At 42.1% G+C, this 13458-nt stretch overlaps 1 long non-coding RNA gene across 1 annotated transcript; it reads right to left on the reverse strand.

Annotated features, from left to right (window-relative positions):
• Positions 1 to 2471: 2471 nt before the first annotated feature.
• LOC117549408 lies at positions 2472 to 3731 on the reverse strand. The gene is made up of 3 exons (XR_004569476.1): positions 3716 to 3731; positions 3495 to 3607; positions 2472 to 2502 (listed from the first exon to the last, which is right to left on the reverse strand). It is a non-coding gene; the product is annotated as an uncharacterized LOC117549408 (long non-coding RNA).
• Between the last annotated feature and the right edge of the window lie 9727 nt (positions 3732 to 13458).

The raw sequence follows: 13458 nt of genomic DNA on the forward strand, positions 1-13458 counted from the left end.
ACCAGGAAGTGGAAAGACTTCCAGACCCTGATGGCCCTCTGTCCAATGTGTGGAATGTCTATGTACAAACTGTGAGCTTATTGACTGAATTGCTACAGTAACGGAGCGTCCACACTACAGCTTCAAAAAAAGCTTGGAGCTGGGCGTGTCTGAAGCTTGGGGATTTTATTCGAGCAACGCGACCAACAACCAATCACATGAATCTCCCGCCCCCGACATACAAAGCAAAAAACCCCGGGGATTTTATGCGAGCAATATATATATATATAAACTCCCCAAACAGGCGAAAACCTACCAGTTTCACCCACTGTCTCTGCCACCTCCCTCCATGACTGGTTCTTCCGGTTTGTATCCCGGTAGGTGAAGAGGGTCTGGTCATACAAAACCGGGTGATTTGCTACGGCGATAATTAGTTTCTCCTCCATGTTTTTTTTAAATATAGAAATGAACGGCGGGATATCTCTCCCAGCTTAGACGCGGTTTGATTGGCTAGGGCTTGAGCTGTCAGATTTTCAGAAACGGGATTTGATTGGCTGGCGCTGGCTACTCCGGCGTCAGAAGTTGAACATTGTTCAACTTCTGACGCCGGAGACGGACCTGAGCTACCCACAATTCAGTTCGGCGAAAAGCCAGGCAACGTGACGTCACCCCATTCAAAGTGAATGGGCAGACGCGTTGGAAACCGTTTTTGAAGCTGTCGAAGCTGTAGTGTGGACGGCCCGTAAATGTGTGTGTGTATCAAAAGGCTGTTGCTGTGGGAAATGTAGTCTTTTAAAGTTTCGACTAGGACGATTAGGTGACAATATTTGAGTGAGTTACATGAAGACGCTGGTACCAAGATTCAGTATATTTCGATTTTAATACAATACAAATTAAATTGTAATGAAATGACGTTCAGTAGTCATTTTAAACATGTGTTGCACTGAACCATATGCTTGTGAATCAACACTTACTGTAATGCATCAAGAAATATACATTTGTTACAGTTAATGAACATTTTGTAACCAATATCAATTTAAAACTTTGAAAATATATAAAGATAAACATGCTTTCTTTGTTATATGCAATAACAAGGAAAGCATGTTTATCTTTATATATTTTCAGTGTTACACAAACTGGCCGGAGTAGGCATTAACTGAGTTTTTTTTCCTCTCTGAAAACATACATTTTTGTCCGGCCAAACAAAAGACAACAAATCTTACACAAGTACTAAGGTGTGTCCGTCTCTTCAGACCATTCCGAACCCAGTTTCAGTGCTCCAAATAGCAGAAAGAATGTCCCTTTCAAACGTACAGTACTCTTTGTAATGTCCTGGAAGTTTCAGCTGGTGAAAGCATGTGGAAGAGCTGGGGAAGTTGCTCTCCACCACGGTCACATCCAGGCCATGTCTAGGAAGCACATTCCATCCTATCCAGAACTGCACAAGTTTAAATACTTGTCCTAGTCACACTGTCCTGTGACTAGAGGCAAATCACAGGACAGTGCCAACTCATTGATGAGGTTTTTTTCTTCTGATGATAATTCTGCTGTTCCCTCCAGCTAATAATGGCAAGTAGAATGAATTTGATAAGAATCGTTAATTTCTCAATACTTGTATAAACATTCAACTTTGATACAACATAAGAAGTTTAACTTATAATCAGCATGTTAGTAGTTGGTAACCTGTAAAAGCTATGTTTTGTCAAAAAACATCTTATAGGAGGACATCTGTAAGTGTTCTAATGATATTTAATATATCAGTGCATGGTGTTTTATAATGCTTCAGTACCCCCTGCTGGTGCAAAGTGTAGCCACATGATGTTAACAGTATCTGAAAGTAGATCAGCTAAATAAATAATATCCAAAGGTTGAATAATAAAATAGGTTAGAAAACACACCAACTTGATTTTCTCACGGATATCAAGGTCAACACAGTCCTTAATATCTATTGTGGCTTCATCCGGGGATCCACCAAAGAGCACATGCAGGATAGCTGGGCTCAGTCCACCTAGGCATGGCCCATCATGGAGGAATGAATGTCCAATCATTCGGCTAGCAACAACAAAGAAATCACTCTCCAAAAGGAGATGAGAAGTGGAGGGAATCAGATGATCTTGTTCTCCTTAAAAAAGAAGAGTTCCTCCAGGCACTTGAAATATAGGAAAACAGTCAAAGTAAATTGATAGTTAAGTAAAGGACATAGATATTCAACTATCACAAAGCATTAGTAAAGGAATTATCAAACCGCCACTGGATAGTGGTTGATCCTGTAGAAACCTACATGTTCACAGCAGCTACAATCACATCAGGTTTTAGGAATACGTTTTGTTTTCTGGGGTTAAGGGACAGATCTGTTTTCAGCCTGGAACTGGTACAAAAACACACATAACTTAGTGGCTGAGACCCAGCGATCAGCCATAGTAAATATTTACTTACCAAACTTCATCTCAAAACCAGCCTGAAGTTTTGACATGATGGTTGCAAAGAAATGTCGAGTCACACCATCACCAATCGCTGGATCTCCTGAAAAATGTAAACACACACTACAGACATCAGTTTGACGAAAATATGGTTTGTTCATTTTTTTATCTTAGGTTTTGTTTGTAACCGAATTACCCTTAAGTGTGCATGTCAAGGGGCAAGCCCACTCAACATTTGCCTTCTTATAAAAAGTAAGGACTGCTCTTTCCCTTTCCTCTGCACTGTCTCCAAGATCCATAGTAAGACACAAGGATTTTCCAGTTGCATGCTGGCTTAAAATGTCTTCTTTAAACATCTTTGCTGCCTCTGTGGGATCTGGCGCTATTTTCCAATCTAAAAATAGTTTAAAAGGTTTCCAAATTAATATTGGATCAAGTGAAATGTAGAGAGCAACAACTTATTGCAATACATGATGTACTTAATAAAGGATGTTACACACCAGAGAAGCCACTTTCCTCAGTGGGATCGATGTCAACTACCTCAGGAGAAGGCAACATTTCCTGAGGTGGCACCGAGTGTCTTGTGTTCCTGGCCCTTGTTGTCTCATTTCCCTGTGCTCCTGTGAACGTGCTTTCAAATCTAACTTGACTTCCGGAGGCCCTTTCAGTTGTCAACTCAATCCGTACCTCAGCGCTGCTCTGTGATGGTCTAGTGTAAAAAGAGGTCATTTCTGTTACTCGGTCTAGTATACTTTACATTACATATCGCACTCTAGAAAAAGATGGGCATATAAATAGAATGACAAGTAAACCAAATGTTACTTTTCCTCAAAACCAACATCCAGAATGTATATCTTTAATATTTAAATGTTTATAGAGGACAGCAAAATATGGCGTTACAGAGGGATTGTTGGAACAAAAAGTACTAATATCTGGCCCCATAATTATAAAACCTCAGATGTGCTGATATGTCAAAAATATTTTACATCCATTTGCAGCATCCCACAGCCTTATGCTTATTTGTTAATGTGTGTCTACACATGCAGTTGCAGTGTGCCTGACGAATGTGATGTTTAGTTCTGTAGAGAGTAATACCTCATGCAGTTATTGCTGTGATCCTTGATTCTGGAAAAGGGGAACTCCTCTCCACAGATGACACATTTCTGATTTGGTCCAATTAACACGTTGTCGCCTTCTGATCGACATGCCTGTAAACAAAATAGTTTAAAACTACATCACAAGCGAACAATTATGTTACTATAAGTCACAGATTCCACTTTAATATTGTGACACCACTATAGAAGTGAGGAACTTACAGGGTCCAAATTCAGGGTTATTTGCATTGGTCTAATGAAAACCGTAGAATGGCCAATCTGGGTCTGAGGGTCCTTCAAATATCTGACATAGTAACCCTCATTGGTAAATGGTAAATGGACTGTACTTATATAGCGCTTTATCCAGTCTTTACGACCCCTCAAAGCGCTTTACATACTACATGTCATTCACCCATTCACACCCATTCATACAGAGCGGTACCACTTGCTCTAGGACCTAACATTCACACACATTCACACACCGTTGGCCATGCCATCGGGAGCAACTCAGGGTTAAGTATCTTGCCCAAGGATACATCGACATGTTGACTGCACGGGCTGGGATCGAACCCACAACCTTCTGGTTGAAAGACGACCGCACTCCCTCGCAGCCACAGTCGCTTGGGACAGAGGACAGGGGATCACAATCAAGTGGTGACTTCTTGTAGTGCCAGATATTTTTAGCAACTCGAAACCGCCACCGTTCCGCAGATTTGGATAGGCATCCATCAAGAATTCGAGGAATTCATTTGAATCTGTATGGCTGCCTAGAAATAGATGATACACATAAGACATCTAACATAAAGATAATGTTATGATTGTAAGGGTAACTCAATATATTTATGTCACAAATGTACATTTACCATAAAAAATACACAGAAAAGGAAAGAGCGATTGATAATCGTCATTATTATGACTGACAGACCTTTAAATGTTAGCCGTTTTTCCCCTAAGCCAGCAGCAGCAGCGAGTCTTTCTTTGGCGTATCGGTTGGGGCGTATGCTGCATTCTTGTCCTCAAGGCAACAGAATAAATGGGTATAAGAATGCAGGTGTGCAGGACCAGAAAGGGTTTGCCGCCCTGCCGTCCTCCTCCCTCCCATGTAGGGGCCAAACAGTCTTGAAACTTCGGCTAGGATCAAGTTAAGAAGATAAGCAATATTGAGTGCAAGGAAATAATGATTCAACGAGAATCCAGGGGGAAAATGTTGGTTAGCATTAGCATCACACACTATAAATATAATGATCCCTTCAAGCTGGTGGACAGAAACTGAATCAAATAACTTGTCATTGGCGATATAAACTTAGTACACTGATCGGATTTGCATTAAAAATAGTTTGATGCAAAGACCTACCGTCCACTGGGTGTCTGGGAATCCCGTTATGTAACGGATGAGGAGGAGGAGACGAAACTGGCACGTTACGGAGCGTCCACACTACAGCTTCAAAAAAAGCTTGGAGCTGGGCGTGTCTGAAGCTTGGGGATTTTATTCGAGCAACGCGACCAACAACCAATCACATGAATCTCCCGCCCCCGACATACAAAGCAAAAAAACCCGGGGATTTTATGCGAGCAATATATATATATATATAAACTCCCCAAACAGGCGAAAACCTACCAGTTTCACCCACTGTCTCTGCCACCTCCCTCCATGACTGGTTCTTCCGGTTTGTATCCCGGTAGATGAAGAGGGTCTGGTCATACAAAACCGGGTGAATTGCTACGGCGATAAATAGTTTCTCCTCCATGTTTTTTTAAAATATAGAAATCAACGGCGGGATATCTCTGCCAGCTTAGATTGCTTTGATTGGCTAGCGCTTGAGCTGTCAGATTTTCAGAAACGGGATTTGATTGGCTGGCGCGGGCTACTCCGGCGTCAGAAGTTGAACATTGTTCATTGTTGCATTCAGTTCGGCGAAAAGCAAGGCAACGTGACGTCACCCCATTCAAAGTGAATGGGCAGACGCGTTGGAAACTGTTTTTGAAGCTGTCGACGCTAGTGTGGACGCAGCGTCAGTGGTCCTTGGTGCTGCACAAAACATAACATAGCGCCATATTGGGTACAAAACTGTACATTGACATTTTAACACAGATCAGTTTTTTTACATTGTCATATCAGTCTTACACAGTGGTGTAGTGGGGATTTTTTTACTGGGGGGATGCTATTTTAATTAGGTCATCCCAAACAATGCCACACAAGTGCGCACGCGCGCAGTGCACTCACAAAACGGGCAGACAGGTCCACAGAAACTACCGGTATGCTTAGTCCTACTTTAGTTACTGTACTGCAAAAAGCAGACGGCGCTGCGCTCAACACACACACTCTCAAAACCATGGACACACTGGCACATAAGTTACAACAATGTATAGGCCTAAATTGCATAAGCTACAACTAAGCAGACAGCGCTGCTTCTCTCTATCTCCACTTTCAAAATCTATTTAAAACTCATAACAAACAAACAAAATTCCCAAAGTTGTCCTGAAATTAACTTATTAAATAAACGAAACGAAAAATATAGCCTACTTATGCAAACATTGAATCTGGACTTGAAATTATTCTGATTAGGCCTAGCCTACATTGCAAATAAGCAGACAGCGCTGCTTCGCGCGCGCACACACGCACACACGCACACACGCACACACACACACACACACACACACACACACACACACACACACACACACACACACACACACACACACACACACACACACACACACACACACACACACACACACACACACACACACACACACACACACACACACACACCCACACACACACACACACACACACACACACCTTGCGTTTTGAAGACTGATCAATCCGAAATGGATGAACAGCAGCCCAGTTTCCCATCTTTGCAGTCTATCCACGGGTAGCCTCTTGTTTCCTCTGCCACATGTCCTCCGTCCATACCTCTGGGAAAGGTGAGCTTGAGCTAGCCAGGGGAACGTTGCTAGCGCAGCTAACGTGCACGTTAGCTAGCATTATTCACGTCTTTAGGCGGCTCTTCTGATGATGTAGTACTAGTAGCAGCTTCACTTGTAGCTTCGGTGCTGCTAGCCTCTTTCTTCTTGTGAATTATATTCTTTTTAGAAAAGAAGTCAAGTAAAAAACGTTTTCCTTCCATTATAGAGCTTTTTCGTTAGCGTTCTTGAGGGAAAGAGCTGCAGCAAAATCGGCAGGCGGTGAGCTGGCCGTGGGTGTGTCACTGACACACCCCCAGCTCGCCGCGGGGTCACGAGCGTGATGACGAATCATCATTTTTGAAGGAACTCGTTTTTATTTTTTAATATAGGCCATTACTGTGAAATGTATTATGTTTTTGTCATTATTACAACAAATACACACTTGCAACTGATAAGCCTGGCAATGATTTTATATTTATTAGACTATTAAAAAAAAGATCATGCTCCAAATAAGTGGGGGTACGGCGTACCCCGCGTCCAACGCCCACTACACCACTGGTCTTACACTAGACCTAAACATGAGTCACTTACAGTTTTCAAGTTGGTTAGCCGCATCCCGCAGAAGGTCTGCCAGCGCCCTTCCAGCCGAAGCCATTATTAGCGAGTTGCCGTGGGTGTACACCGTACACAGAATGTACAGATGTGACTTGCCACAAATCTATTGCTTCTGCCTGGCTCCAACAATTGGCGAATCCTGCTTCAGACTGAGGTTAGGACCGCCCACCTCATTAGCATACGGACACATAAATAAATAAATGTATGTCGCGTAAATGTAGAAATAAATGAAAGATATATAATAACGTGTGTACTGTTTTATTTTTGACTTTTATTTATTTATGCATTTATTTATTTATTCTTTTATTTATTTATTTGTGTATTCATTTAAACATTTATTTATTTCTGTATTTATTCCTGTATTTATTTATTCCTGTATTTATTTATTTATTTACGTATTTATTTATTTATTCCTGTATTTCTTCATACATTTATTTACACATTTATTTATTTATTTATTTATACTTAAGTCATGTTCTGTCCTCCATAGTATCGTACCGACCGGCCTAATAAAGGTGGTGGCGTTGCCATTTATGTTAAGAATAAGTTCAGTGTATCCACATTAGTTTCCAAATCTATCAGTAAGCAATTTGAATTTTTAGCCTTAAATATAGAAGTGGCAAAGGGTCAACAGGTCATGGTCGTGGGCTGTTACAGACTGTCAAAGACTCCTTGTCTTCGCTAGCAAATATTTTATCGCAACTCGAATACAAGGAAATAGTGCTGGAGATTTTAACTGGGACTGGTTAACTACAGTGTCAGAGGATTTAAAAAACCTTTGTATCTCTTTAAATGTTACTCAGATTGTTGACAGTCCTACTCGCCCTAATATTAAGTCCCCAAATAAATCCTCCCTAATTGATCTCATTCTAACTAATATTCCCTATAAATACTCAGCTGTGGCAGTATTTGCGAATGATCTGAGTGACCACTGTGTTGTAGCCACAATTAGGGACACCAAAGTCCAAAAGGTTAAACCTCGTATTATCATCAAGAGAGACATAACACATTTTGTGGAGCAGGGTTTTGTACATGATCTGTTTGGGTTTGATTGGGGAAAAATCGATTTATGTGCTGATGTTGAGACTGCATGGTCTTATTTTTATCTTAGTTTTATGGAAATTATAGATAGACATGCACCCCTGCGTACATTTAGAGTAAAGAGACGAGACAATCATTGGTTTTCTGCTGAACTATCTAGTCTCCTACATGAGAGAAACAAGGCCTGGGCAAAGGCTAGGAAATCAGGCTCAGAGGTAGAATGGCTGCGTTTTAGGCAGCTAAGAAATAGCTTCACTTCACATGTCAAAAGTGCTAAATCTAAGTATTATCTGTCAGTTACCACAAATAACCTGAATAACCCTAGAAAATTCTGGAAAGCCATAAAATCAATATCCACCGGTGATATCCGTAATGAGCTATACCTCCGTGCCTTACCACAGCATCTGGCACTATATCGGATAGGGCTAGCTACCATGTTAAATTGTTTTAATGAGCATTTTGTGTCCTGTGGCTCTCTGTTTCATTCTGTTTCTAATTCTGCTTCTGTGAACACCACAGTCGGTGACTGAGAACAATGTGTTCTGGAAAACCCTTTCAGTTTTACTCTTTTTACTGTTGATGTTGTTCGTGAAGTCTTAACCAAGCTAGATCCTAAAAAGCCGGCTGGTCCGGACAACGTAGAACCTTTCTTTTTAAAGATAGCTGCAGATTTTATTGCTCCACCTCTTACTACTCTTTTTAACCTCTCTCTCAGCACGAACAAAATCCCAAAAGTATGGAAGTCAGCTTATGTCCTGCCACGACTAAAAGGAGGGGAGGCCACCTTATCAAACAATTATAGACCCATCTCTAAATTGTCAGTTCTGGCTAAGGTTCTTGAACGCCTAGTGAGTGAACAAGTAAAGGAGTTTTTATGTACAAATGACATCCTGTCTAAACATCAGTCAGGCTTCAGAAAGCAACATAGCACCATCACTGCCACAATGAAAGTGGTGAATGATATTACGAGTATTTCAGATAATAAGCAGTGTTGTGCAGCTCTATTTGTTGACCTATCCAAAGCTTTTGATACATTACATTACATTGCATTTAGCTGACGCTTTTATCCAAAGCGACTTACAATAAGTGCGTTCGACCAACAAAATACAAACTTGAAGAAAACAGAATCATATAAGTACATCAGGCTTCATAGAGCAAAAACATTTCAAGTGCTACTCAACTGGCTTTAGATAAGCCAGCCCTTTATTAGTATATAAGTGCTTTGTTAATAGTTCTATCGCTTGAAGTGGAGTCGAAAGAGATGAGTTTTCAGTCTGCGCCGGAAGGTGTGTAAGCTATCTGCTGTCCTGATGTCAATGGGGAGCTCATTCCACCATTTAGGAGCCAGGATAGCAAACCCACGTGTTTTTGTTGATGGGAACTTGGGTCCCCTTCGCAGCGAGGGTGCAGCGAGCCGTTTGGTTGATGCAGAGCGGAGTGCACGTGCTGGGGTGTACGGTTTAACCATGTCCTGGATGTAGGAAGGGCCAGATCCATTCGCAGCATGGTACGCAAGTACCAGTGTCTTGAAGTGGATTCTAGCAGTTATCGGAAGCCAGTGAAGGCAGCGGAGGAGCGGCGTGGTGTGGGAGAATTTAGGAAGGTTGAAGACCAGACGAGCCGCTGCATTCTGGATGAGCTGCAGAGGTCGGATGGCACATGCAGGTAGACCAGCCAGGAGGGAGTTACAGTAGTCTAGGCGTGAGATGACGAGAGCCTGGACCAGAACCTGCGTCGCTTTCTGGGTCAGCTGGGGACGCATCCTCCTGATGTTGTAAAGCGTGTATCTGCAGCAGCGGGTTGTAGCAGCTATGTTTGCAGTGAAGGACAGGTTGTTATCTAGGGTCACACCCAGATTCCTTGCAGTCTGAGTCGGGGAAACAACAGAGGTGCCAATGTTGATTGTTAGGTCAAGAGTGGGACAATCTTTTCCCGGAAGGAAAAGCAGTTCAGTCTTGTCAAGGTTGCGCTTGAGGTGATGATCAGACATCCACTGAGAGATGTCAGCTAGACAAGCAGAGATGCGTGCGACGACCTGGGTCTCTGAGCGGGGAAAGGACCGAATTAATTGGGTGTCGTCAGCGTAGCAGTGGTATGAAAAACCATGCGGGCTAATGACTGATCCGAGCGAGTTTGTGTACAAGGAGAAGAGGAGGGGACCAAGAACAGAGCCCTGAGGGACCCCTGTAGTTAATTGACAAGGGTCGGACTCGGACCCTCTCCAAGTAACCCTGTAGGTGCGGTCTTTGAGGTATGAGGTGAGGAGGGAAAGTGCAGAGCCTGAAACTCCAAGTGCGAAGGAGAGTGCGAAGGAGGATCTGATGATTCACCGTGTTGAATGCAGCAGACAGGTCCAAAAGGATGATGACAGAGGAGAGGGAGGCTGCTTTAGCAGTGTGCAGTTCCTCAGTGACAGCAAGGAGGGCAGTTTCTGTGGATTGACCTGCCTTGAAACCAGACTGGTGCGGATCCAGAAGGTTGTTCCGATGGAGATAGCAGGAGAGTTGTTTAAAGACAGCGCGTTCAAGTGTTTTAGACAGGAACGGGAGGAGAGAGACAGGCCTGTAGTTTATAACATCTGACGGGTTGAGAGTGGGTTTCTTTAGGAGAGGGTTTACTCTTGCCTCCTTGAGACTGTTTGGAAAGTGACCAGAAGTTAGAGAAGTGTTGATGAAATGGGTGAGAAACGGTAGAATATCAGGAGCGATAGTCTGAAGGAGGTTTGAAGGGATAGGGTCCAGAGGACAGGTGGTAGGGCGGGCAGAGGTAATGAGGGTAAGAACCTCACTTGGAGAGAGAGGGGACAAGGAGGTCAGTGTGTGGGTGAAAGGAAGGTCTGGTGACCCAGCGGTGAGTAAAGGTGAGTCAGAAAAAGAAGAGCGAATATCATCAACCTTTTTTTCAAAGTGGTTAACAAAGTCACTTGACAGAAGGGAGGAGGGGGAAGGGGCTTTGGCTTTGATACCATCGATCATCGCATTTTGAAGCAGAGGCTGGTCAGTATTGGCATATCCAGCCATGCAGTGGGGTGGTTTGTGAACTACCTCTCTGATAGGTCCCAATGTGTTCAGTTTGATGGGCTGTCTTCTGAGTGGTTAAACATCACTCATGATGTACCACAAGGTTCAGTTTTAGGTCCGCTATTATTCTCTATCTATATTAATAGTTTAGGTGAAAATGTCGAAGGAGCAACCTTACATTTCTATGCGGATGATACCGTGATGTATTGTGCAGGTCCCTCGATTAACGAGGCTGTTGTTAAATTACAGGCTGTTTTTAACATTATTCAGGCTCAGCTCTCTGAGCTTAAGCTTCTTTTAAATGTGGATAAAACCAAGGTAATGCTCTTTTCTAAAGCTAAAGCTAAAAATACACCCAAGACTGCTTTGGATATTGTAACTACGCAGAGGAATACAACTTGAAGTGGTTACCTGTTACAAATACCTGGGTATCTGGCTTGATGACTGTCTCACTTTTAAACTTCATGTCAATAACCTGCTTAAAAAGCTGAGGGTTAGGCTAGGTTTCTTTTACAGAAATAAGTCCTGTTTCTCGCTTGAGGCCAGGAAAAGGCTAGTCACTGTGACCTTTTTACCTGTGCTGGACTATGGTGATTTGTTATATATGAATGCACCTGCCAATTACCTGAGCAAGTTAGATGCTGCGTATCACAGTGCACTGAGATTTTTGACAAATTGTAAAGCACTTATGCATCACTGTACCCTGTATACCAAGGCGGTTATGCCATCACTTACTGACTGCTCAGTCACTGGTACTTTTTCATTTACAAAGCCATGTTGGATAAACTACCATCTTATATCTGCTCCCTGATCTCTCTGCGAATTGAAAGTACTTATTGCCTGAGATCGCATGCTGTGGTTTTATTAAATGTGTCAAGTGCTAGGACTGTCTTAGGGAAGAAAGCTTTTAGATGTGCAGCTCCACTAACATGGAACAGTCTGCAAAAAGAATGGAGAATTACCAAGCTAGTACCACTACATGTTTTTAAAGCTCGGTTGGATGCTACAAAATCAGATGCTGTTGGTACCTGTACATGTGGTTAAATATGTAAATTGTAATCCCTGTACATTTTGCTGTATGATGTCCTTTTGTTGTTCTGTTGTTTATGTTTTTATGTCTTCTTGTGGAACCTACTGCTGCAGGTCTCCCTTGAAAAATAGATCATTGATCTCAATGGGATTTTACCTGGATAAATAAAGGTTTTGAATTGAATTGAATTGAATTGTTATAGGACATTAACGATCAAACAGAATATTGTTGTTCTATTTTTAGACACATCTCGCGATCGACTGGGAATCTCCCGTCGATCACGATCGACTAGTTGGGCACCCCTGCTCTATACACATACACATGTTGATACCCACACATGTAGCACTTCTAAAAGCCTTCCTTTAATTATTCTCTTGTCTTTAATATTCACATTTGCTGGAACTGCTACCCCCGCGAACCGACCACGGATAAGCGGGAGAAGATGGATGGATGGATGGATGATGTTTTTTATGCTGAATGTGAGTGTGTTACAGTGTTACATATATGTGTAAGGCTGGTGTGTTTTTATATATTTTATATCCAGCCCTAAGTAGGGGACTGGTTGGGGAGGTGTTATGCCTTGAGCTGCATTAAAGAGCACTGCACTCTTTTGGGGGGCATCACACACTACACATATGAACATGTTCTAAAGAGCATGCTTATATTGTTCATTTTAGCCTATTGGCTAACCTATCTTCCTCTAACTAACTTACAGCCAAAATGTACAGCACAGAAGGAATCAACAGGAGTTTATGTAGTTATTAAGATATTTTATTTCCCTGCACATAAAGTGAGGGGAATCTGCCTGTAGTGAAAGAGGCAAGCTAACAGACAGACTGTAAACATTGATCAATCAAAGTAGATACAGTTTATATGTTCAAATCGAGTATACATGAGAGTCACACATGCGTCACTTCCGGGCAAAAAGTACGGCTCCGCCCACTTTTGGGGGAAAACAAAGCTGTCATTTGAATGGCGGTCAATACAAATTCTGAAGTTTTTGCCAATCCGATCAGAAATGTAAGAAAACCGTGGATTTTTGGATCTTCAAAGAGCCCGATTACAATGGCCAGACAGGCAAACAATTACATTAAATCATTGGAAATCCAAGATTGGGCTCGATATGGTTAAAGCAGCTAAATATTTCTTGTGATTTATAACAGCTGTCGGCTCAGGTTACACTTAACAAAACGGAACAATACTAGATTCATAGCGTTAAACAACAGGGGGTCTGTCTCACAAGATGAGTGTGGATTGATTCATTTAATTAAGTATTTCTGTTCTGTGAAACATGTGAGTGAGAAATACAGTACAAAAAATACCTAAAAACACTTTATGGAATGGCT

The sequence above is a fragment of the Gymnodraco acuticeps genome, unplaced genomic scaffold (assembly GCF_902827175.1).
Source record: "Gymnodraco acuticeps unplaced genomic scaffold, fGymAcu1.1, whole genome shotgun sequence".
Taxonomy (NCBI): domain Eukaryota; kingdom Metazoa; phylum Chordata; class Actinopteri; order Perciformes; family Bathydraconidae; genus Gymnodraco; species Gymnodraco acuticeps.